Source organism: Nyctereutes procyonoides, unplaced genomic scaffold (assembly GCF_905146905.1).
Source record: "Nyctereutes procyonoides isolate TBG_1078 unplaced genomic scaffold, NYPRO_anot_genome, whole genome shotgun sequence".
NCBI classification, from domain to species: domain Eukaryota; kingdom Metazoa; phylum Chordata; class Mammalia; order Carnivora; family Canidae; genus Nyctereutes; species Nyctereutes procyonoides.
The window spans coordinates 62,762,768-62,786,891 of record NW_026575126.1 but is presented as its reverse complement, the minus strand read 5'-3'; the positions used below and the strand labels follow the sequence as shown (position 1 = coordinate 62,786,891).

The 24,124-nt window shown below is 53.3% G+C and overlaps 1 protein-coding gene across 3 annotated transcripts in view; it reads right to left on the bottom strand.

Moving 5' to 3' along the window:
- The window catches only part of ELFN1 (extracellular leucine rich repeat and fibronectin type III domain containing 1), a 67,253-nt gene extending 43,883 nt beyond the window's left edge, over positions 1-23,370 (bottom strand). Inside the window, exon 1 of one of the 3 annotated variants that reach the window (XM_055340543.1) lies at positions 23,287-23,370. The gene's annotated coding sequence lies outside the window, so the exon portion shown is untranslated. Of the gene's footprint in view, positions 1-3,849; positions 3,882-19,773; positions 19,851-23,286 lie in introns of those variants that run through there. The other 2 variants (XM_055340545.1, XM_055340544.1) reach the window with 2 other exon arrangements.
- Positions 23,371-24,124: the final 754 nt, after the last annotated feature.

Below are 24,124 nucleotides of genomic sequence, written 5' to 3'. Positions count from 1 at the left end.
TCACTCATGCACTGGGGGACGACAGGAGCCGCTGGTGCCAGCACCATCCCCGCCAGCCACCCGGCTGTCCTGGCTGCCCTCGGCACCCATGCACCAGCCCATCCTGAGGCCCAGTGTTTCTGGGCTCCGCAAGCGGACGTTACTGGTCAGGAATGCAGAATTGGCCTTTAAATACTTCAGTGATTTCATGCCGTGGCATCTCCCTCTTCCCCAGCCGCCCGAGGCGCCGGGCCGCGCCGCTGAGGCCTAATGAGCTGTGAAGGTCCATTTTTCAAAGTTAAACATTTGCCGGGCTCCCTGGCCCAGCCTTCAGATGCAGCCTGGGTGCGGGACCAAGAAGCCACCCGGGGAGGTTGTTGTCCACATGGATTCCCATAACACTCTCAGCTCTCACTGCCCGCCAAGGCCCATGGAAAACCTGCACCAGCAGCCAACTTATGGACACAGAGCCAGGGTGGATGAGGCCTGGGGAGCTGGGAATCCCAGCCCAGTGCAACCTGCAGATGTATGAATCCCAAACTTCTCCCTTTACAGAGGAGAAACCCGAGGAAGGGAGCTATAAATCCTCTGGTGTTGGGGACCATGGAGTCTTACCCACAGAGCCAGGCACAGGGCAAGGGCTGAATAAATGTTTGCTTCTAGGAGTAGCTCACCTGAGGTACAGAGCAGTTAGCGGCAGCCATGGATGAGACCCTGGACCCCAGAACCTTGCTCCTCTGCATTGGCCTGGGAGGGCTGGATGTGACCTGTCTGTCAGGACCACTGTCAGCTTCCAAATGAGGTGACCTGGTCTCCATCCTGCCTCTTTGGGAGTGACTGGAGGAAGGAAATGTGAATTTGTCCTCTAGCAGAGAGGGATTTGAGCCTCAGATCTCTGACTAGGCCCCACAAGCTTGGGCAAGCCACTTCTCTGCGTCTTAGTGTCTCTATCTGCCATTTGATAACATTAATCTCTTGAGCTGGGTCTTCTTGCTCCCATTTCTTCCAAGCCTCTATCTACACTGACACATTCCAATCCCTGTAGGCACATCTGTCCACCATCTTTGCCATCATCATCTGAGCATCCAGCTTTCAGTCATTCACGTATCTATTCATCCATCCACCCATTCACCCTTCTACCATCCATCCGTCCATCCACCCACTCATCATCCATTTTATCCACCCATCTACACACTCACCACCTCACCCATCCACCTGGCCATTTATGGGTATACAAAGAATGCAGCAAGCATACAATGTGCCAGTTCTGGGCCAGGGCTAGAACCCAGGTCCCCAAATCCTGACCCATGACTTTTCCAGTATGCCAGGTACTGAAAGAGCTCTGGGAGTACCTGTTCCATTACTGGCTATGACTCCAATCCCTGTTTGCTTGGGAAGAGCTCTTCCCGCCCCCCCCAACTCTAGATCCCTTGGAGACACTAAAGGCATGAAGGCACCATCAAAGCCTGCAGCCCCTATTGACCCTGCTTCATGACCACGTGAACCTGGTCAGGAGCCTCAGACTCTCTCCCTGTAACAGGCATGTGAACAGAGGCTTTGGATTGGGCCCCACCAGGAAAACTGACAAATGGACGATATGGCTAGGGGATCCAACAAAATGACTAAAATAGAGGAACAAGATACATTTTTCCCTGGCCACTAATCCCATGGCTCCTCAAGGGTCTATGGCACACTGGGTTCTACCACCAGCAAAGGTGGGACTAGGGCCTGCAGAGACTAGACCACAGCAGATCCCAGGGCAAGAGGCACAACTGGCTATATCAATTGCACCAGACACCCAGAAATATATGCATGGTTCCTTAGCAACCATAGCTGTAGGGACTGAGCTAGGAATCTGTGTTTTTCCCTACGTGGCCCCCCTACACTTGTCCATCTGTACTCTCGCCCCCCGACACATTATATGACTGGAATTGGATGCTGTGGAGCCCTGAAATCACTCACATGCATACATACTATATACAGTGTGCCATGTAGAGAGGCTAAGGTAAAAAATAATATTATTACTCAATCAGAAAAGGAATGGACTATTGATAAAAACAACAGCTGGATAAATTTCCAGGGAATTGTGCTGAAAAAAGATCCAATCCCCAATTTATATATGGTATGATTCCATATATAACATATTTGAAAAGACAGAATTTCAGAAATGGAGAACAAGGTAGTGGTTATGAGGCTCAGAGATGGGGCTGAGGGGAAGGAGATGAGTGTGGCCATAAAGGGCAACAAAAGGGAACTTCTGCCAATGGAAATGTTGGGTCTGGACTGTCTCCCTGTCCTTATCCTAGTTGTCACACTGCAAGACACTTTTGCAAGATGGTATCACTGTGGGGAACTGGGTAAAGAGCATGTGGGCTCTGACTGCACACTAACCTAAAAATAAAACAAGATTAGGTTTAAATAAATAATGCCATAAAAAATTGATGGCATTTTTAATAAAAGATGTAAGATCAACTGGATTAATATATGGAAAGAACTGAAACTTGATCCCTACCTCACACCATAGGTAAAAAATTAATGCCAGTTGGACCACAAGTCTCTCAAATGTAAAACAATAAAGCTTTTAGAAGATGGCACAGAAAAGCATCTTCAAGAACCTGAGATGAGAAAACATTTTGTTATAAGCCAACAAAAAAGCACTAATCATGAAGGATGACTTGGACTCCAATAAAATCAAGATCTTCTCTTTTAAAGATATAGCCAGAAAAGTAAAAAAGCCAAGACATAGAATAGGAGAAGATATTTACAATCTACACAATCAAGAGTAGAAGTGTTTAGAGATATATTAAGACTTTCTATAAACATATAAGATCAAGACCTCTTAGGAAAAAAATGGGTAAAGGTTTTGAACAGATACATTATAAAAGAGAATATTCAGGTGGCTAATATACTTATGAAAAGGCGCTCACCAGTAAGGCTAAAATTAAAAGGACAGACAAATATCAAGTGTTGGCAAGGATGTGGACAACCAGTGCTGAACTGCCACTAAAAGGTGAGGCACACTTTTGAAAACTGTTGGGCAGCAACTACTAAAATCCAACATAGGAACAAACCTAAAACCCCACTGCTAGGTATCTGTTCCACAAAAGACAAGTACAAGAATGTATAAAACAGTCCTATCCACAAGTACTGAAGACTGGAAACAAACCAAATGTCCATCAATGGTAAAAAAAAAAAAAAAAAAAAAAAAAAGGTAGGATACTATAGAACACTGAACATGAATTATGTCTAAAGCACCAACATTTAGGGACCTCATATATATTTTGTTGAACAAAAGGAGCCAGCTTCAAAAGAACACATATGGTGTGGTTCCATTCATAAAAAGCATAGAAACAGGAAAAACTAATCTGTAGAATTAAAAATCAGGAAAGTGTTTCCCTTTGAAGAGGAAAGAAGAGTGGTAATAACAAAAGTAGCTGAGGGGCTTGAGATACAGGCAATGTCTCATTTCTTGACCTAGATGGTCCTTAGATTTCATTTTGTGATAATTTATGGAGCTGTATATGCTCAGTTTTCTAGAGTTTTGTTTTCCGAAGATAATACCATGGGGTAGGACTTGTGGCATGCTATAGTAAAAAGGTCACCAAAACCATAAACCTAGTCAAAATGATTTAAAATAACATTTTCAACATCTAAGAAACCGACCAAAGGCATTTACGCATGAAAAACTACTGAACTTTGAATAAGACAGAGTAAAGGTGGTGTTCTTGCCTGAAACTGCTCCCTTCTCCCCACTCCCAGCTCAGCTGGTGCATCATCATAACAGAGTGGCATAGGGCAGGGCAGGCCATGAAAACTAGAAGCTTCACCGCCAGAGGCTGATTTGATTCAGAGCAGAAGACACAAACTCACGGTCAGCAGCAGTGGTGTCCGTAATAAGTGGCAATCTCAGCACGAGTGAATGGGAAAAGCCAGAGACTCTACCAGGCAGAGGCTGTGATCCTGGCTCGGGCAGCAATAGACCAGTGGATTAGCTGGAAATCTGACAGAGAAAGACATGAAATGTGACAGTCGTAGCAATGCTCTATAAGCTCTCCACGTGCACCCAGCCGATGGGCAGCACACATGCAGAGGAGAGAGCAGAGACAGTCCAAGAAATTCACATTTCCTTGGCTTGCTGAGAGCCTACAGACATACACAGAGGAGGCACAAGAGGTTCTTGTAGAAAGTAAATATCAGGCAGGCTTGAAAACTGCTTGGTTCTTAAATGTGCTCTTAAACCCACATGCAGATTCATCAGCACATAGTGGAAGCCTGATAGGTGCCGGCTGTTTGTGCACAACCTCTGACCAATCACTGACTGACCACTAAGCTAAGTAGACACAGAGACGATCCTCAGGAAGCCAGAATTAAATATAAAAGCAGGGATTTAAAAAGGAGAGGGGGACAAAACAGAAACATTAATGGAAAATAGATTTCAACATTTTGAAAGAAAACCCAGCAAAATACCAACTTTTGAGTCAGGGAAGGGGGAGATCAGAACCTAGAGCTGCTATAAAATATTATCCACAATGTCCATTTTCAACCCCAAATTGCAAGACATGCAGAGAAACAGGAAAGGGTAACTCCTATTCAGAATTTAAAAAGTCAATACAAATTGCCCATGAATATCACAAGATGTTGCATATAGCAGATAAAGACTTCAAGGCAGTGATCATAAATCTGTTTTTAAAAAAGACCTCTTAGAATTGTGTTTAAGGAAAGAAAGTATGATGACAATGACTCAAAAATAGAGAACCTCGAAGAGAGAGATGATTCAAACAATGGAACTTCTGGAATTCCATAGTATGATAGCTGAAGTGGGAACTTTGTGAGAGATGGTAGAAGAATGACAGTGAATCTGAAGCAGATCAAATGGAATTACTCGATCTAAAGACAGAGAGAAAAAATAGGGAAGAAAAACAAACCAAACCTTGTATACATGTAGGACCCCAGGGACACCAACATCCATGTGGTAGAAATCCCAGAAGAGGAGAGAGAGAGAGGCAGGAAAAATATCTGAAGAAATAATGGCTGAAAACTTCCCAAATTTGATGAAAAACATTAAGCTAACAAATACAAGATCAACCTCAAGAGGATGAAAACAAAACCTCCACATTTAGATGGTTCATCAAACAGCTGAAAGAGAAAGAGAAAATGGGGGAAAGTGGTCCATCCTGTGCAGGGTGAAGACAGTATGATTGATGGCTGACTTCTCATTTGAAATTATGGAGGGGGAAAAGCAGTGGAACAGCATTTTCCAAGTGCCGAAAGAAGAAACGTCAGTCAAGAACTCCACATCCCGTGAAAGAAACAGGAAGGCAAACTAAAGATATGGATAGACAAAGACTGAGGGAAGGTGGTGCTGGCAGACCTGCTTCACAAGAAATAACAAAGGAAGTCTGTAGGCTAAAACAAAACAATGCCTGATGTAATTCAAATCCACAGAGAGAAAGGAAGACCACCAGAAATAGTAAATGCATGGGCAGATATAAGAGTCTATAAGGGGTGCCTGGATGGTTCAGTTGGAAGAGCATGTGGCTCTTGATCTTGGAGTTGTGAGTTCAAGTCTCACATTGGACATAGAAATTACTTAAACAAAATTTTAAAAAAAAGTACATAAAGGTACTTTTTTCCTTTCCTTAACTTCTTTTAAAAATACAAGATTAGTGGCACCTGGGTGGATCAGTTGGCTCAGCTTCTGACTCTTGATTTTGACTCAGGTCGTGATCTTAGGCTCCTGGGATCGAGCCCCGTGTTGGGCTTCACACTCAGCATGGAGTCTGCTTGAAATTCTCCCTCTCCCCTAGCTCTTCTCTCTCTAAAATAAATAAATCTTTTTTAAAATTAAGAAATAAAATATAAAAATAAAAATAAAAACATGATTACAGTAAGCAATAATCATAACAGTATGTTGTTGGGCTCTTAGCATATATTAATGGAATATATATGATAATAGCATAAGGACAAAGAGACAATGGGACTGTATTGGAACAGTTTCCATGTTTCACCATAATTAAATTAGTGTTAAACTGAAATCATTTGCAATGAGTTAAGATGCATATTGCAATCCCCAGGGCAGCCACTAAGAAAATAACTTAAAGCAATATAATATAAAAAATTAACAGAGGAATTAATACAGTACACTAAAAATATTTAACACAAAAAGAAGGCAGCAAAGGAGAAAGAGAAAGGGGAAAGGAAGAAATATGTAGAAAATAAGTAAGAAAAATGTAACTACATCAAATACAAAATACTTTAAATGTGTATGGATGAAACAGTCCAATCAAGAGTCAGAGATTGTTGGACTGGGTTAAAACAACAAGATCCAAATACGGATTATCTAAAAGTGTTATGCTTAGGTTCAACCATATTGAAAGCAAAAGGATGGGAAAATATATGCAAACAGTAACCATGACAGAGCTGGAGTGGGAACCTTAATATCAGACAAAATAAACTTTAAGAATCATTACCAAAGCCTGGGGCACCTGGGTGGCTCAGTTGATCAAGCATCCAAATCTTGATTTCAGCTCAGGTCATGATCTCAGGGTTGTTAGATCAAGCCCTGTGTTGGGTTGTATACTGGGATTGGAGTCTGCTTAAGATTCTATCTCTCTCTCTGCCACCCCCCCACCCTTTCTATCAAAAGAAAAGAAAAGAAAGATTACCAAAGGCAAAAAGTGACATTCATGATGATAAACAGGTCCATATCTCAGGAGGACATAACCATTAAATGTGAATATGCCAGCAACAAAAGAGCCTCAAAATACAGTAAGCAAAAATCAACAGAATTAAAAGAAACAGGCAATTCAACAATAGTTGGAGATTTCAATACTCCATTCTCAATAACTGACAGAACTAGAGAGAAATCATGTAAAGATGTAGAAGAACAACACTATCACCAACTTGACCAAACTGACATTTATAGAATAATTCCATCCAGCAGAACACACATTCCTTTCAAACACTCATGATATATTCTCTGGGGCAGACAGACATGTGCCAGGTTACAAGATGAACCTGAATAAATTTAAAATGAATAAAATTGTAGAAAGTATAGTCTCCAATCACAATGGAATTGAAAAGAAATCAACAAAGGAAATAAATTGTGAGAAATCCCTCAAATATTTGGAAAGTAAACAACAGAATTTTAAATAATCCCTGAGTCCAAAGAAATCACAAAGGAAATAAGAAAACGTCTTTAATTAAATGAAAATAAACCAGAATATATCAATCTATGAGATGCAGTTAAAAGTAAGGCTTCATTTGAAATTCATAGCTTTCAATGTATATTGGAAAAGAAGAAAAATCTCAATAACCTGAGTCCTAACCTTAAGAAATTAGAAAAGCAAACTGGACCCAAAACAAATTAAATAAATAAAATAATAAAGATCAGAGCTGAGATTGAAGGAATAAAAAACAGAAGAAAATAGACAAAATCAATGAAATCAATGAAACTAAAATTCGGTTATTTTAGAAGATCCATAAAAATGACAAATCTTTAGCTAGACTGACCAAGAAAAAAAGAAGACACAAGTTACCAAAATCAGTTATTAAAGAGGAAACATCATTACCAATCCTACAGAAATTAAAAGGACTATAAGGGAATACTATGAACAACTTGATGCCGATGAATTAGACAATTTAGATTAAGTATACATATTCCTAGAAAGACACAAATTATCAAAACTGTTGCAAGAAAATCTGAATAGATTTATGCCATATTTTAAATGAAGAATTTAAAATGCCCCACAGAGAAAAGCTCAGGCCCAGATGGCTTTAGTGGTAAATTCTGTCAAACATTTAAAGAAATAACACAGAAACTTCACAAACTCTTTCAGAAAAGAAGAAGGAGAATATCTCCCGTACTCATTCTATGAGATCAGTATTTTTTCCCCTGATAGCAAAACCAGTCAAAAACATCATAAGAAAATAAAAGACCAACATCCCTGAGGAACATAGGTACAAAAATCCTCCACAAACTACTAGGAAACCAAATCCAGCAACACATAAAGAGGATTATATAGGTTATAGGCACTTATCCCAGGAATGCAAGGCTGGGTTCGGGGTTGGCATCTGAAAATCAACTAGTCATATACTACAGTAATAGACAAAAAGACAGGAGCCACAGGATCATGTCGTAGATGCAGAATAAAACCAAACTGCATCTGACCAAACTCAACACCCAATCATGATAAAAATGCATAACAAACCAGGAGCCCAGGGGACCCCCTCAAACCAAAAGACCATCTATGAAAACCATGGCTAACATCATACTTGACATTAAAAGACTGAACGCTTTCCCTGTAGGGCCAGCAACAAAGTTCCTCTGCCTTTCAGCTTTTCAGCATTATTCTGGAGGCTTCACTAAGTGTAGAAAGACAAACAACAACAACAACAACAAAAACAACACCAACAAAAAACACAATGAAAGGAATCTAGTTTGAAAGGGAAGATGTAAAACTCTATTTGCAGAAGACATGATCCTGTATGTAGAAAATCTAAGGAGTCCACAAAGAGTCTTCTGGAACTAGTTAATAATTAAATTTAGCAAGATCATCAGATAAAAGATCAATATACCAAATTCAATTTTATTCCTAAGTACTAGCAACAAACAATCTGAAAATGAAATTAAGAAAATTATTCCATTCACAATAGCATCAAAAGATATTTATGAATGAATTTAACAATAGAAATTTAATTAGCAAGACTTGCACACAGAAAATAAAAAATTGCTAAGAGAAAATAAAGATCTAAATTCATGGAGACATTCCATGTTCATGGATTGGAATACTTAATAGTCCTACAATGATCTATAAATTAAATACAAGCCCATCAAAATCCCAGCAGGCTTTTTTTTTTCTAAATTTTTCTAAATTTCTAAATCTTCTAAATTGTCTAGGAAATTCACCAGCTGAGGCACCTGGATGGCACAGTCGGTTCCAAGCATCCAACTCTTGGTTACGGCTCAGGTCGTGATCTCAAGGTCTTGAGATGGAGCTCTGTGTTGGGCTCCCCACTGGGCAGTCTGCTTAAGAATTTCTCTCCCTCTGCCCCTTCCCTCCCTGCTCCTGCTCACGCATGCACCTGTGCACACATGTTCTCTCTCTCTCTAAAACAAAAAACAAAGAGAGAGACATGCAAAGGGCTTAGAATAGCCAAAACAAATTTTCAAGAAAAACAAATTTGGAAGACTTACACTCACATGTTATAAATTTCAACAAGATAGTAGGGTTCAGGTATAAGAACAGACATGTCCATCATTGGAGTAGAAGTGACAGGCCACAAACAAACCCTTACCCGTATGGTCCCCAGAAAACTTCAGGCAGAGAAGGTAAGTTCTCAAAAAAATTGTAGAAGGACAGTTAGGTCCGGACTCCAAAAACTGAACTTAGATCTTTATACACTGTGCCCAAATATTCACTTAAAAATAAAGAACTAAGCATTCACAAATGCAAGAACTAAGACTAAAACTCGTAGAAAAAAAAATAGAGGAAAAGCTTTGTGACCTTGGATTAAGCAAAGAATTCTTAAACACCAAAAATATAGAAGAAACACAATAAAGGAAAAAATCAGACAAAACCAGACTCTACTATAAATAAAAACTTCTGTGCCCTAAAAGCCACATTTAAAATACTGAAAGATGAGCTACAGACTGGGAATAAGGTATTCGCAAGTCATATTTCCAACAAAGGGCTTGTATCCCAAATGTATAAAGAATCCTCTCAATAATTTTTAAGTTTTGAAACTCAATAAGACACATAAACCCAATAGGATGGGCAAAACATTTCAATAGAAATTTTATCCGAAAAGTAATATGAATGCCTAAAGAGGGCATGAAAAAAACGTTCAACTTTATTGATCATTAGGGAGACGAGACAGGACCTGAAAGCATAGCGGGACACGCTCCACCTGAGTCTCTACAACGGCAAGACTAGGGCGAGTGTCTCAGGAGTGCCGAGCAGCCCGGAGCCTCGCGTACCCCGCTGTGGGAATGGAAGGTGGTCCAGCCACTTTGGAAAATCAGTTGGTGGTTTGTTAACAATTTAAATATAAACTTACCATACGTCGGGGCAGTTCTAATGCAGGGATCCACCCAAGAAATAAAAACACCCATCTACACAGACTCTCCATCAAAGAAAGCAGTGTTATCCATACGAGCCCCAAACTGCACCCCATCCAAATGCCCGTAATAGGTGCACAGATAAATAAAACTCGGTATAGAGAAAAATGGAATCCTATTCAGCAACGAAAGCCTACAAGGTACTATCATGCTATGGGATGCGCAAACCTGGAAAACATGCTGAGTGAAAGGAGCCACGTGCAAAAGACCACATGCTGTAGGATGCTACTGATGGGAAACGTCCAGAAAAGCTGCATCTCGAGAGAGAGCCACAGATCAGTGCTGGGAGCCAGACGGGGACCTCTGGGGGGATGGGCACGCTCTCAGACTAGCTTGTCGCCATGTCGTGTGACACCATCAGTACATGGGAACCACGAAAGAGCACCCTCCGGCAGGTGTGTGCCGATGTCACAGGCAGGCACGCTGCAATGTCACGGTGTGTGAACGCTCGCTCCCTTGGAATCAAGCTGCCGAAGAAGGAAGGATACGCGTGCCAGTGCACTTTGCATGCACACCTCATGGCCTCTGCTTGCCACTGCCTTCGTGACCACCAGAATAACATACAAGCCCCCAAGGCCATCAGCCTCTGCCACCCTGTCATTAGGATTTCACTCCAAACACGACCCTTGGGTCATTTCCCTATGACCTTGGCCACAGCCCCACTCCATGGCTACCTTGCTCCCTGACTCCTGCTGACCCTGTCAGACAAAGAACCCCGGGGAAGCAGGAATAGAGATGGAGCTGCCTGGGCCCCACAAGCCCCTCCCTTGGCCCTTGACCCCTGGCCCAGAGCAGGCCCCAGTTCCTCTACATCAGAGGCCAGAGCCAGTTCTGGGTTGTCCGTGGCCAGTGACTCATTCTCCCCCCTCAGGAAGGCTCAGCTCACCCATCTGTAAAATGGGCAGAGGGCTGGCTTGTAGGGGTGTCTGTGATGGGCTCTGGTGAGCCTGGACCAAGTCATCTGCTTGTGCCTTGATGTGTTCGTCTATAGAATGGGCACACAGCACCTCCCTCCCTGGTTGTGTTAGGACCCCAGGGGTGCTGGGGCAGCCCCCCAGGATACAAGACAGCATGGCATGGGAATCCTCCCAGCCCAGGTCCTGTGGTTCCGAGAGCTCCTCTGAGGTGGAAGTTGGGGCCAGCGGGTGGGACAGAGGCCATAGGTGCTGAGCAGTGCCAGGCGGGGAGCTGAGGAAGCCAGACAGCTGGGGCAGAGCACCTGGGGTTGGGTCCCTGCCCCCCCCAGCCTGCCCCCTCTTTTGGAAGAACACAGCTGGAACAGCCCTAAGGCTCTGATTTTGAAGCACTGCCCATCTTCATCCTATCCACCAAGTACCCACACCCCCCATCTCCTATCCCCCAAAGGGGGTCTTCTTCCTGAATTCAGAATTTCCAGACATTTCTCTTCAGAGGAGGGTGGGAGCTGAATTGGATCCTGCCACCCTGTGGCTGTGTGACCAGGGTGACAGGTGCCCCCGAGGATCTGGGCTTTCCCCCACCCCCGCCCCATCCCCAACCCACCACCTTCTACCACGGTAAACACAAGAGGCCCTGGGGCCCTCTGTGGATGCCATGCTCCCCGCCAGGACAGCCAGGCCCCCTGCCTATACACCTACCACCTGTCAGCCTGAGAGGCCCTCCTCCCCTTGGCATCCCAAGGACCCCACAAGGGCACGGTATGATATGTGAGCCTTGGTCCCAGGCTCTGTGCAACACCTGGCACAGTGAAGGTGAACCCACAATTGAGCCCCCACCCAAGCCGGAGAGAAGCTCCCGCCCACAGGAGCCCTTCTCCCAATCCCACCAGAGAGAAGCACATCCCTGCATGTCGGTATACACAGCGTGGCCACACCTGGGCATGTGTCCTGTGAGAGCCCTCCCGGGGCACACGCAAGCAGCACATTCCACTGCACAAGTCCATATGGCAGGACGTGTCCTCAGGAACATCCAAGCATGTGCTGATACCTGCAGGTTCGTCCAGGTGTTTGGGCGTGAGGTCTACATGTCACTTTAGAGTCCCTGGGCACACCTGTGCCCGAGTGAAAGACGGGAGCATGCAAGGCGCATGCACACAAGCGTGTGCACATGGGCGTGTAGGAGAGGCCACATGGGTGTGTCCCAGCGAGAGGCTGTGTGTGAATGTGACCCTGTGGCAGTGAGTGTCTGTGTGTGCATTTGTGTCTGTTGGAGCGTGGGTGTCTTTGCGATCCAGGCACAGCTGCCCGCTTCAGCCCTGACTCGTGTGGATTAAGGCCGGTGGCAACACTGGGTTTCTGGTGAGTTGTTTTTCTAAAAAGCTGTCTCTGGCGAATCACATTCTTTCAGTCCTAGCATGTTCTTGCTCTGTGGGGACAGCATAATGAGGACACCAAAATAAGCCTGCGTCTGTCAGACGGCAGACGCCTCCGAGGCCTGTGTCTGGCCTGCCCTCCTCGCCCAGGCCCAGGGGCACGGGCAGTCCAAGGGGTTGGGGGTCTTTGGGAGCCCCAGGAGCCCCACATGCACCCTTCATGTTATACCCTCAGTCTGCTCTACTGAATTTGCAAAAAAATAAAAAAAGCAGACAACAAATTCATTTCACAGAATCTCAGCCATCAGACTGGGGACTCAAATGGGAAGGTGCCCTTTGTCGGGCCATGGCCCCTGCATACTCCTGTCTCCAGGAGGGGGAGGGGGAAGCTCTCTCCAGGAGTTTGTGGATGCACAAACGTGTGTGAGTGCGTGCACACGTGCACACAGAGCGCACGTCCCAACACACACACTCACACACACACACACACACACACACACACACACACGATCACTCGCAAACTCAGATCTGAGGAGCTCGTCTCCAAAAGGAAGCTCGCCCCGGCTGCCAAGAAGATTCCCCGGGTACCACCTCCACCCGGCACCACATACTGATCTGGACTTCATACTCATCCGTGTCGGGGAGGGGGGTTCATCTCCCCCAGAAAAACATCTCTGAAATGCTAATGGATGTCAAAGGGGCCACAGGAGTTGCTTTACACAATCCTGTTCCCTGCACAACGCGTGCCTCATTTCATAACGGATATAAATGGGAGAACAACAGTTCGCTTTACAGAATATTTTTCTCTATAGGAACGCAGCTCTGATTTTTTAGGCAATGTCAAAACAGAAGCATCCTGTCCCTGTGTTGCTCCACCGCCAGCATCATCAGCCTGATTTGGGCTACCCCAGCTCCCCCAGATATCGGCAGAGGCTCCCAGCTGCGTGGCTCGTTTCCGCTCATAGCCCTAAGAGTCCTGCCTTCGCCCCCAGACAGAGGGATCCTTTACACATACAAGCCATCCTCGTGGCTTACTGCTCAGACTCCCCAGAAAGCTCCCCAAGGCAAAAAGAATGAGACCCAGCTCTTCCCAAGACCTCTGCCACCCTCCCAGACTGGGCACCGTGACCTGTCCTACTGCCTCTTGCTCCTGGTGGTCGGCCACACTTCCTCCAACACACCAGGCTCACTGATACCCAGGGCTTTGGCATTTGCTGGCATTTCCCCAGCACCCTCCATCCCACCTCTGCATGGCAGTGGACAGAGGGACACAAGGGCCAAGTGGGGCCTCCCGAGGGAAGCCAGGATTGCAGAGCTGAGCCTCACTCGACAAAACGGAAGCCCTGGGGACACCACGAGCAGCAGCTCTGTCTTCTACAGAACTTGTGTCCATTCAAACTCAACCACAGCAGGCCACCTACCCTAGTCTTCCCTCCCACTACAGAGAGACATGAGACTCAGGGAGGGAAAGAAATGCACCCATAACCCTGGCCTCCTGACCAGGGCCCATGGCACCCCAGCCCCCAACTCCATGCCCAGCCACCACACCACACAGTTGTGCTTTAGGCTTCATTGGACAGATGAAAGCACCAAGGCTTAGCCACCCGCTGATCTGCAGCCAGACCCTTCCAGAAGCTTCCATAGGGCTGTAAGAGGCAGGGATATCCCCTCACACACACAGGAGGGATAACAGAGACCCAGAGCAGGCTCAGGAGACATATCCAGGGGGTCCATGGCCCTTCAGGCTTCCAGGTCGGTTGTGGAGGAATGGGATGGTAGACGTGGCCTTCAGGGAGGAGCAGAGTTGGGTGTCCAGGGTGCTGGGCCAACACCTGCCCAGTCGCTCCTTGGGGCTCTGTCTTCACAGCACAAGACAGGTATAGCATGGCCTGCCTGCTGCCCCCAGGCCGTGGAGCACAGGCTTCTCCCCACAGCGCAGACCGTGTGCCGTCAGGGTCCCAGGAACCCCCCGCCTGATGAGGCTCTCCCCCCAGAGCCACTGAGCTGTCCTCAGGCTTGAGCGTGGAGCACCACGTGGCGGCCTGCCTTTCCATCTTGGTGTTTTCTAAACCAAAGGGAGCTAATGACAAGGGGGTGCCTCAGTTGGATCCTGCTGGAAATAAAACCAGAATCTGTCGGTAAGCAGGAGGGAGCCTCTGGGCTGCCACTAGTCTTCCAGGGCTCCCGCCTCCTGGGAGGGCTCCCACAGGACCTGGCTGGCCTCCTTGCACGTGCCTGGGGCTGGCCTGGGCCTCCTGTCACACTGTGCCCAACTGCAGTGCCATGGATAGCTCTCAAGGCCCAGGGCTTCCCAAATGCCATTTTACAGAAGAAGCCACCGGAGGGACAGACAGCAGAGAGGTGAGCATCTGGGGGGGATCCTAAGGGGGGTGGGTATGCGGCCCATTTGCCAGTCTACTGTGTGTAGAGCTGTAGGCAGGGCCTCGGTGGCCCCGTCTGTGAGGCAGGCAAGCTGTGGAAAGACCCTCTGCTCTCCCCAAGGTGGAGCAGGAGGCATGGTGCAGGCGATGCTGACGCCGGCCTGCTGCTCTGTCTGGCCCTCGGTCTCCCCATCTGTTAAACAGAAGGGTTCAGAGGCACTGTGGAGTGCCACGGGTCCACACTGATGGCTGGTCCCAGGCTCTGCCCCTCACCTCCTTCACCCTTCACATGGGTGCTCAGAGTGGTCTCTCTCTACTGCTCAGCCTTGTTTGGGGATGCGGAGGCATTACGGATGGGGAGCCCATCCCCAGAGCCAGCGGAGGGAGGGGCCTCGAGCGGGTTTGCAGGGTCTCTGCCCAGTGGGTGAGGCCCAGCTCCCAGCACCACTCACCGCTCCCCGGGAGGCCTCTGAGCCTAGACACCTGCCCTGTCCTTCTGGGTCATCCAAATGCTGCCCGCCCTCTAGGGGCTGCCACGACCCATCCTGGGGAGCCCCCAAGCCTGGGCAGAGCAGTCCCCCCCCTCCCAGGAGGAGCTGGCCACCAGCTTACGGAGGAGGGAAACCCTGAGGAACTAAGGCTCATTGTCGGACAGGAAGGGAGGCGTCCGGAGGGGACTGAGTCAGACATAGCACCACACGAACAGCCCCAGGGGCAGCGGGGTAGAGTGGGGGCTGCCCGTGAAAGGCCTTCCTGTGGCCTTGGCCCCAGTGCTCAGATGTTGGGCCAGCCTCTGTGACTCAGTCTCCCCACTGCTTCTTGTCCCCCAGAGCAGGGAGCCAAGCTGTGGCTCATTTTTGACCCTGAAAAAGCTGTCAACCCTACTAGGCCCCTGCTGCCCTGGGCCTCAGTTCTTGCTTTGTCTCCAAGCCTGAGGCCAGCCTGGAGGAAGCAAGCACCGGGTCCTGGCTCCCTTCCAGGAGGATTCTAGTCATGCTCCACCATCACCTTGTTGCTGTGTGACCTTGAGCTGATGCTAGACCCTTCTGGAAGATGGGCCTGTATGTATATATCTGTGTGGTCCCATTTATTATCTGTGTCCCCCCACCCCAGACTCCAACTCCGCCAATGCCACAGCCTTGTCACGGTCTTGTCTCAAGGCTCCAGGCAGAGCACACAGTAGGTCCTCAATATGTTTGCTGAATAAACCTTCAGGGACTCTTCCAGCTTGAATGGACAAGAGTCTTGGTTCCTGCCCCCATAAGGCCACTGGGTCCCAGGATGGTCCCTCTTACCAGCCCCCTCCCCCAGGTCTCAGAGCTGGTCTCAGAGCAAAACCAGGTCTCAGCCAGCCAGACTCGGACTGGTGGGGTGGAGGGTGAGGGACAGGCAGGACAGCTGAGTGTCCATAGCTCCACCCCACTTCCTGCTCCCCTCCAGGGCCACCGACTGGCATGGGGTGCACAGGGGTGGGGGGTGCAGAGGGAGTCCCTAGCAGTGGAGGCTCTGCCTGCCTGCCTGCCTGCCTGGTAAGCCTGGAACCACCACACAGGTACAGAAGCCCTGTACCCCCCCTCCGCCCCCACTCACTGTGTGACCTCAGACCACAGCCCATCCCTCAATCTCCCCAGATATACAGCGGGTGCTGAGATGGATAACAGCCAAAGCCCTTCCCCATCAGGGCCTCCAGTCCCCTGCATGGGCGGCACCCAAGGCCAGTCAACACCCGAGCCTCTGCTGGAAGAAATAGGAACCCACAACAAACAGAAAGGGAAGGGCGCTGTGGGGGGCATGGCAGGGACCGCAGAAATGACAAATGCATCCAATGTCCGTGGCAACGCCACCAGCCGCTCCAGGTTCACGCCCGGAAATTTATGGTCCCGTCACCTGGCCCTGGAGATCTATCTCCTGCCTGTCACTCACGAGCATTTTTCATCCTGCATCTGCCCTCCGTATGTATTATCCGCCACCCACCCGGGGAATCTACAGGGTCTGCCTGTTTCCTGCAGAGATAGACAAACACCCCATATCCATGCACCTCTGCTCATAAATTTCTCTGCTGCTACGGCATCCTCGGGAATAGGGTCCTCTGCTACCTGGCATTGGGCCCCTAAGGGGGAAGCGATGGCCCAGGGGGATCTGAGGAGGAAGGCTTTCTCAGTGTTTAGAAAATCCCTCTGAAATCTAGAGAGGTGTGTGTGCATGTGTGCACACATGTGTGTGCCACAGACACACAGATATGGGACCCAGGCAGATGCTCCCATTTTACTCCATTGATCTGAGTCACTGCCACAATTTTGGCCTCACTCATGTTTCTCCCCTGAAGCAGGTGATGCTGACGAGGAGACATATAGGGTCTGAAGATTCAAATCCCAGAAGACTCTAGGAATCCAGAGAAGGGCTGCTAGGTCCAAGCTCTCGCCCTAGGCTCTTCTGGGGACCCTGACCACCTGTTTCTTGAGGGGGAAGGGGTAGGGAGGGATGTGAGGAAGCAGCAGCCTCTCCCCAGACCAGGTGTGCGGCACCTGTTTCCAAAGGCATTTCGCAGAATTTCTGAGCTTTCCAGAGAGAGTTCTGTGGGGGGTAATGAGGAAAGAGACACTGATCTTCCTCCCTTCCTCTGGCCACAGGTACAGGCACCCACCACATTCCCTACCCCCACCCCCACCCCCACCCCTGTTGGTCAGGCCTCAGGATGAGGTGCCTATCCTGACTTTTCCCAGGGTCAGGAACTGCTTGCTCTCAGCAATTCAATTCGACAAGGGCAACAGGCCTATTACCACTTCAGGAGGGCTGCACAGCTGTTCCCAGGAGAGGGTCCAGCTGATGCGGGGAGGGCATGGCTCCCAACCTTTCTGATTTGGAAGTCGTCTGCCCACTGGAAGGTGTTCAGACAGACAGACAGACACACACACACACACACACACACACACACACACACACACGTGCCCAGGAATCTGAGGGACCAAAGTCCTAACTGGGACCTTGGCCTGTTTCCAAACCCCTCAATCCAGAGTAAAGGTGGGCATTCCCGTCTGACAAGCCCCCATTATCCGGAGTCTGTCCTTCTAGCTCTGGGTATATCTCCTCTTCTGACAAAGTGGGACACAAATCTGGCCTGTGGCTATGATTCTGTCCCCCCCAAAACTAAAAGTTAAAAGCTGAAAACTGTAAGGCCCCAGGGCAGAGGAGGTCAGGGGGCTGGTTAGGCTTAAAACAACATAGCCCCATTTCGTCATCGTCATTCCCTCTTGGGGCTGGGCAGAGGCTGAGGGTCTCCTTGTGGAGAGGTTTGCCTGTTATAACTCCCTGAGCTCTGCACACTCCAAAAGCTCCTGTTCCCAAGGCTCATGGGATCTGAGACCCGGGGAATGCTTTCTGCACGGCCCGAGCCCCAAAAAGCAAATAAAAGGCAGTTACAGCTGCATCCAAGCAAGGGCTCCATGAGCTGCCCAAAGAGAAGCAGCTCACACCTGAGGTTTTGCTGGGGTGCAAACCTGGCTTGGTCTCCTAAACTCACAGGAAAGGCCTTGAGGAGCCCTCCCAGGGCTAAGCCTTCCTGGTGGTGTTTCCTCCATAAAGTAGACATTATTGTCACGCCCCCATTTTACAGATGTGAAAAGTGAGGCTCAGGGAGGTTACCTGCCCCAAGGTCACGCAGCTGATGCTTGGAAGAGTCTGATTTTGATGCCAGAGGCTGTCGGTCTGCGTCGGAGGGGGGAACACCTGCAGGGGACCCCACCCTGGCTGCAAGCAAATGGTGAGAATTTTAAAGGATGGAAAGCGGGCTCCTGTCTTTTGAGGCAGATCCGGGCAAGGAGGCTCAGCAGCACTCCCCAAAAAGCCGTGAGGAGGAGAGCGGTCCAAGATCGGGGGAGGGGTTGAGATAGCCACCAAGTTCCGAGCAAAGGCCCCCACCCCCACGCCAGGGCTTCACCTCCCCGCCAGCTACCGCGGAATGCGGCCCCTCCCCCGAGTGTCGCCGGAGCGTCCCGGTGCGAGTGGGGATGCGCGACGCCGGGAGGGCAGACGGGGCGGGGTCCGTGCCGCGGACACCGCCGGGGGTCGCCGACCCAAGGCCGCGGAGAGTCGGCCGCAGCTAGCGGGACGCACGACCTGGCGCAGGGGGCTGCCGAGGGGACAGACGACTGGGGACGGAGCAGGGCCACGCGAGCGAGCGGTGCTGCGACGGGCAGCAGCGACCCGGGGGCTGCAGGACCCCGGCCCGGACCCCTGCTCCGCCCGCTGAGCCGCGCGCCGGCGCCAAGTTCCTCCAACTTTGGCCGCCGCGCCCCGAGGGCGCACGGGGCCGGGGGCGCAGGGGGAGCGCGCGAGGCCCCGCGGGGTCCCGCGTCCCCAGGCTGGGCGCCAGCCGCGCTCGGCCTCGGGCTCCCGGGCGCCGCGCTTACCTGCCGCCGAGCCGCGCTCCCGGGCTGCGCCCGCCGCCGCCGCGGTCCTCCTGGCTCTAACTTCGCTCGGGGGATTGAGATGCCTCCCCAGCTTCGCCCATCGATCCGCGCGCCGCCCCGCCCCGCGCCTCCCCCCGCCCCGCCCGCGCCCGCCCGCCCGCTCCCCGCGCGAGTCCGGCTCCGAGCCCGCGCCCGCCGCGCTCCTCTCCCTCCCTCCCGGCCGCGGGGCGGGGGGGGGGGGGGGAGAAGGGGTGCGGGGGAAGGGGGCAGGGCGGGGGGCGGGGGGCTAGAGAGCGCTGGAGGACTAGTGTCCTGACCGTCGGCTCCTGCCTTTCCTCCCGCATCCAAGGGGGGCGGGGGGGGGCGCGCTCCGGGAGGGGGAGCGCGAGCCCGCTAGGCCGGCCTGAGCCACTCACGACCCCCACCACCTGAGGCCAAGCCAGGGCGTTCTGGGCCCTGGGTGGGCCCGCCGGTCCGGCCCTCGTCGGAGAGGACGACCCGGGGGCAAGGACCGAACGAGGGGGGACAGAGGACAGGTAGGGTAGGGCCGCCCCCCTCTCCCCAGCCCTGGCTCCCCTTCCTTCCGTCACTCACCCCCACCTCTGGGATGACATCGGGGTTCTCGCACACTCTTCCCGTTTAGTTGGACCCTCACAACCTGCGTGTGGAAGCCCCTCTTCCCGCATATTACAGGAGAGGAAACTGAGTCAGGAGAGGCCCTGATGTTCGCCCCACACTGCACAGCGCATCCAAACCAGAGGCCGAGGGGCAGCCTCGACCCCCAGGACGGAGCCTCCCCAGCGCTCCGGAGTCTTCTCTCCAGCCGGCAGGCCTGGGCACGCCCCTCGGCCAGCCGGGCTGCCAGCTCCGGCCCCTTGCTCGGTTCCCTGCCGCTGCCCACACCCCCTCCCAGCTTCCTGTCCCCCGCCCGCCTAAGATTCCCGGCCTCAGTACCCCCGGCACGCTCTCCGCTCCCCGCCAGCAGCTGGGCAATTCACCGAGCATACAAAAGAGTTGACTCAATTCAAAGGCAGCAAATCAAGATAAATCCTATAGTGTGTGGGGACCGGAGAGGGAATGTGAATGAATGTCCACAGCACAAGTCCTATATGGACTGGCAAGCACCCCCCACCCCAGCCCTGCCTGGCACAGAAGGCTGACCAGGAAGGGGGGAGTGGGTTCAGAGCTGCCCTCCCCCTGCCAGGCCAGAATTTAGGGATTTGGTGCTTTGTGGCACCTCCTGCCTGCCTGCCCTAGCTCCGTTGAGGGTGGATGCAGAGCCCTAAAGGGGGTACTAGGACAAGAGCCAGTGTGCCCCCATGGCTATTTCAAGAGCTGGGGTGGGGGGGAAGTATGGCCCAGACACATATGGCTCCAGAGTCAGGGCTAAGGCTCGGCAAGGAGGTTGTTGGGCCATTTAGGGCGTCTGAGCTGTATGTAGCCTTTCTCCTTGGGCTGCCCCCTACCCACACCCCTGTCTCAGCAGGTGCAGCCCAAGGGCAGGCCCCTGTGTACTACCAAATAGGTACTGCAAGCCTCACATATGCCAGGCCTGGGCACAGGGGACAGAGAGGCTGGTGTCAAGTCTCCCCATTCCTCCCTGCTGTTCACGAGGCCTTCCAGCTGCAGCTTGGAAAGGGGGCAAAACCGGTCACTCTTAGTAGGTCCCAGAAAGCAATCTTCCAGCCTCTGGCCTCATTCTGCACTGAAACCGCACAGCAGTGACGGGAGACCCCTGGGAAGCCCTTCCTAGCCCTTCCTCCCCTGCTAGTGGCGACCCACCCCCTTCCTCTCTGACTGGTACCCCCAGACCCATGCTGTCCAAGGAATTCCAGCTCTGGAAGGATCAGGTAGGTTAGGCTTTTGATGCACATCTCCAGTGTGCCAGGGACTGTGCCAGGTGCCTGCCCAGAGTTACATCACAACCTTCTCAATACCCCGGTGTAGCCAGGACTATGAGCCCATTTCTGCAGTGTGCAAGCAGAGGCCAGAGGCCTCAGCTCGCCTTGATCCACACTGGACCCACACTGGCCAACCCTGAGGCAAGCAGGTGTCTGCCCAGGGTCGGGGCTCCGCTTAGGGACTCAGAGGTCAATGGGGGATGGTGCGGAGCAGGGTAGAGGTCCTCGGGGGAAGGTCCCCGCAATCCGAGGATGTACGGGGCAAGCGCACAGAGAGTGAAGCCCACAGTTAGGGGCATAGAGGATTGGGGGCGGGGCCCAACAGCCAACGTCAGGGTCCTCGCCACTGCGCCCCCCACCCCGAGAAGAGCTGCGCCGTCCCTCAGGCTGCGACCTCGTCCCCTGAGTCTCGGCTGGGTCGCCCCTCCCCCGTGGCCGCGCCGATTGGCGGTCTGCGTGTAAGTCATTAAATCTGTTACAGAGACGCCGGCGCCGCCGCGAGGACATCTGTCAGGGACCCAGGACTGCGATCCACGCCCCCTACCCCACCCCCAGACCTGGATGGGGGAAAGGATGCGACACCTCGCTCACCAAAGCTCTGAGACTGCTGAGCACGGCGCGCGCGGGCGCTGGAAGGCGTTGGGGTCCCCGAATTAACGGAGGGGGCGGGGCCGGCGGCCAGCCCTGGGGGACAGAGGACCCCCAAGCTGCTCGGGAGCCGAGCGTTGCAGATGGGAAGCAGCGTTTCCTATTCCCCGCCCCCCAAGTCCACTCCAGCTCAGATCTGAGTGTTGGGATGGGGTGGGGGGAGGAAGTGGAATCCTCCTGGGCCTTCGGGGTGTGCGAAGGCGCCGCTAGAAGGGAGGCTACTAGGACATCACCTTCTCCCTGCACATGCAGTTGTAGCTACACCCCAAAATCCTTTCCGGAGCTTCCGGAGTCCCTTCTGCCCTCCACGCCTCCCCGAGGCTGCCCGTTGTGACCACCCCACTCCCCACTGACCCCGAGATGGGGCAGCGACAGGCCTGCGGGGGCGGGGGGGGGAGGCACGAAGGTATAGTGCGTCGCTGTGTAGGTTGGGAGAAAGGCGCTGAGGGGAGGAAATCCCCGCTCATCCCTGGCAGTCTGGCCCCAGGAACCCCACACCCATCCAAACGAGGAGGACTCTGTTGGGGACTGTGCTCCCATCGCCAATCTGGCCCAGGTCCCCGACTGACGGGGCGGCCGCAGGCCACACCGTGCAGTTGAGGAAGAGAAAAAGTTGGGGGGGTGACGCCCCCAGGCCGGGATGGAAAGACTGGGAGGAGAGTGGGGAGTGGGGGCTGGAGGGAAGAGCGGCAGGATAGGAACGATGAGAGCCAGGAAGGGAGCCAGTGCTGGGCCTGGGGTCCCGCCCCACCCGGAGCCAAGCCCAGCTTCGCAGCTTCTCGGGCCTGGAAAGGTTCAGGTCACGGGCGCCTATTAATAGCCAGGAACCGGGTCCTTGCCGCGGGCTCAGCAGCTGCGGGCCGAGCCCGGCGAAGGGAGTAGGGGGGTGTCCTACAAGACCCCCTCCAAGGGCTCCGGGGCGCGGGGCGCAGCGCTGCTTCCCCATCCTGGCTGCCCGAGAGCTAGATGCCTCTAGCCCACCCCCTGCCCGCCCTGCTAGGAGATGGGGTTCCAGGTTGGGGGGGCAGTCCCGGGGCCAACTCGCGGCGCCGCGGCTACCACCATGCCCTCGCAAGCAAGACCACCGCGTCTCCCCTCCCTGTCCAGCCACCCTCCGCTCTCACAGCGCTCAGGAAAGTTTCGGGGTCCCCGAGGCGCCTCCTTGCCCGAGGGGTCCGGAGTGCCGGGCCTTCGGGCCGCGGCGTCGGGGAGGGAAGTTTGTCCGGCCGGCGTTCGGCGACCGCTAACTTCGGGTGCGCCCGCCTCGGAACCCGGGGTGTGTGGGGGATGCCCCGAAACCGCGGACCCAACGCGCCGCAAGCGGAGCCACGCGGGCGGGGGGACTCGGCCCGGCGCGGGCGCCCAGGACAGGGCGCGGGGGCTGGGGCGGCTCGGGCCGCAAGCGCCAGCGGGGACCCCGCGCCCGCCCCCACCGCCGCCCCGAGAGCATCTTCCCCGCCTCCCCCAGGGGCGGGGACCCGCCAGCCCCGCTGCTGCGGCACAGGGGACCCCCGCCCTGCAGCCCCGCGCAGCCCCTCCCCCGCCGTCCCCCTCCTACCTGGGCCCGGTGAGGGCCGGGGGCTGGCGCCACCGTCACCCGCGAGCGGAGCGCGCGCGCCCAGATCCCCGGAGCGGCGGCGGCGGCGGCGGCGGCGGCGGCGGCTTCCCCTCCTTCCTCCTCCTCTTCCTCCGCGGGGCTCGCTGGCTCCAGACAGATCTCCTCCCCCTCGCGCCCTGCCCTCCCCTCCCGGGGCCCGCCGGGCTGGGCTCGGCCTGCGACCGGGAGCGGAGCGGAGCCGACGGGAGCCGGGCTGCGGCGCTCACTGCGTCAAGCGCGGGGCGAGCGCGGGGCGGCGGCGGGGACCGCGCGCTGCGAGCCCGGGGCCGGCGGGGCTGGCGGGGCCGGCGGGGCTGGCGGGGCAGCGGCGGCTGGGGCTCGGGCTGGGGCTGGGGCTGGGGCTGGGGCTGGGGCTGGGGCTGGGGCCGGGGCTCGGGCTCGGGCTCGGGCTCGGGCTCGGGCTCGGGCTGGGGCTCGGGCTCCGGCTCCGGCTCGGGCTCCGGCTCCGGCTCGGGCTCCGGCTCCGGCTCCGGCTCCGGCTCGGGCGCGGTGTCGGCGGCCGCGGCAGCGCCGAGATTGTAGCACATTCTTTCTGAGCGTGATCGAAGGTTTCCTGTAGGAGCCGGAGCGGGGAGGGCGGGAGGAGGGGCGGGGGACGCGGGCGGGGGCGGCCGGAGCGCGGGCCGCGGGTGTCAGAAGGGGGCCTCGGGAGGGGGCGCGGGTCCGCGCGTGGGGGCGGCGAGTGGAGCCCGGAGGCCGCGCGCCCCCTCCTCCCGGCCCGCCCCCGCCCCCGCCCCCCGCCCCGGCCCCGGCCCAGGCCGCCGTTGGGAGCAGACGC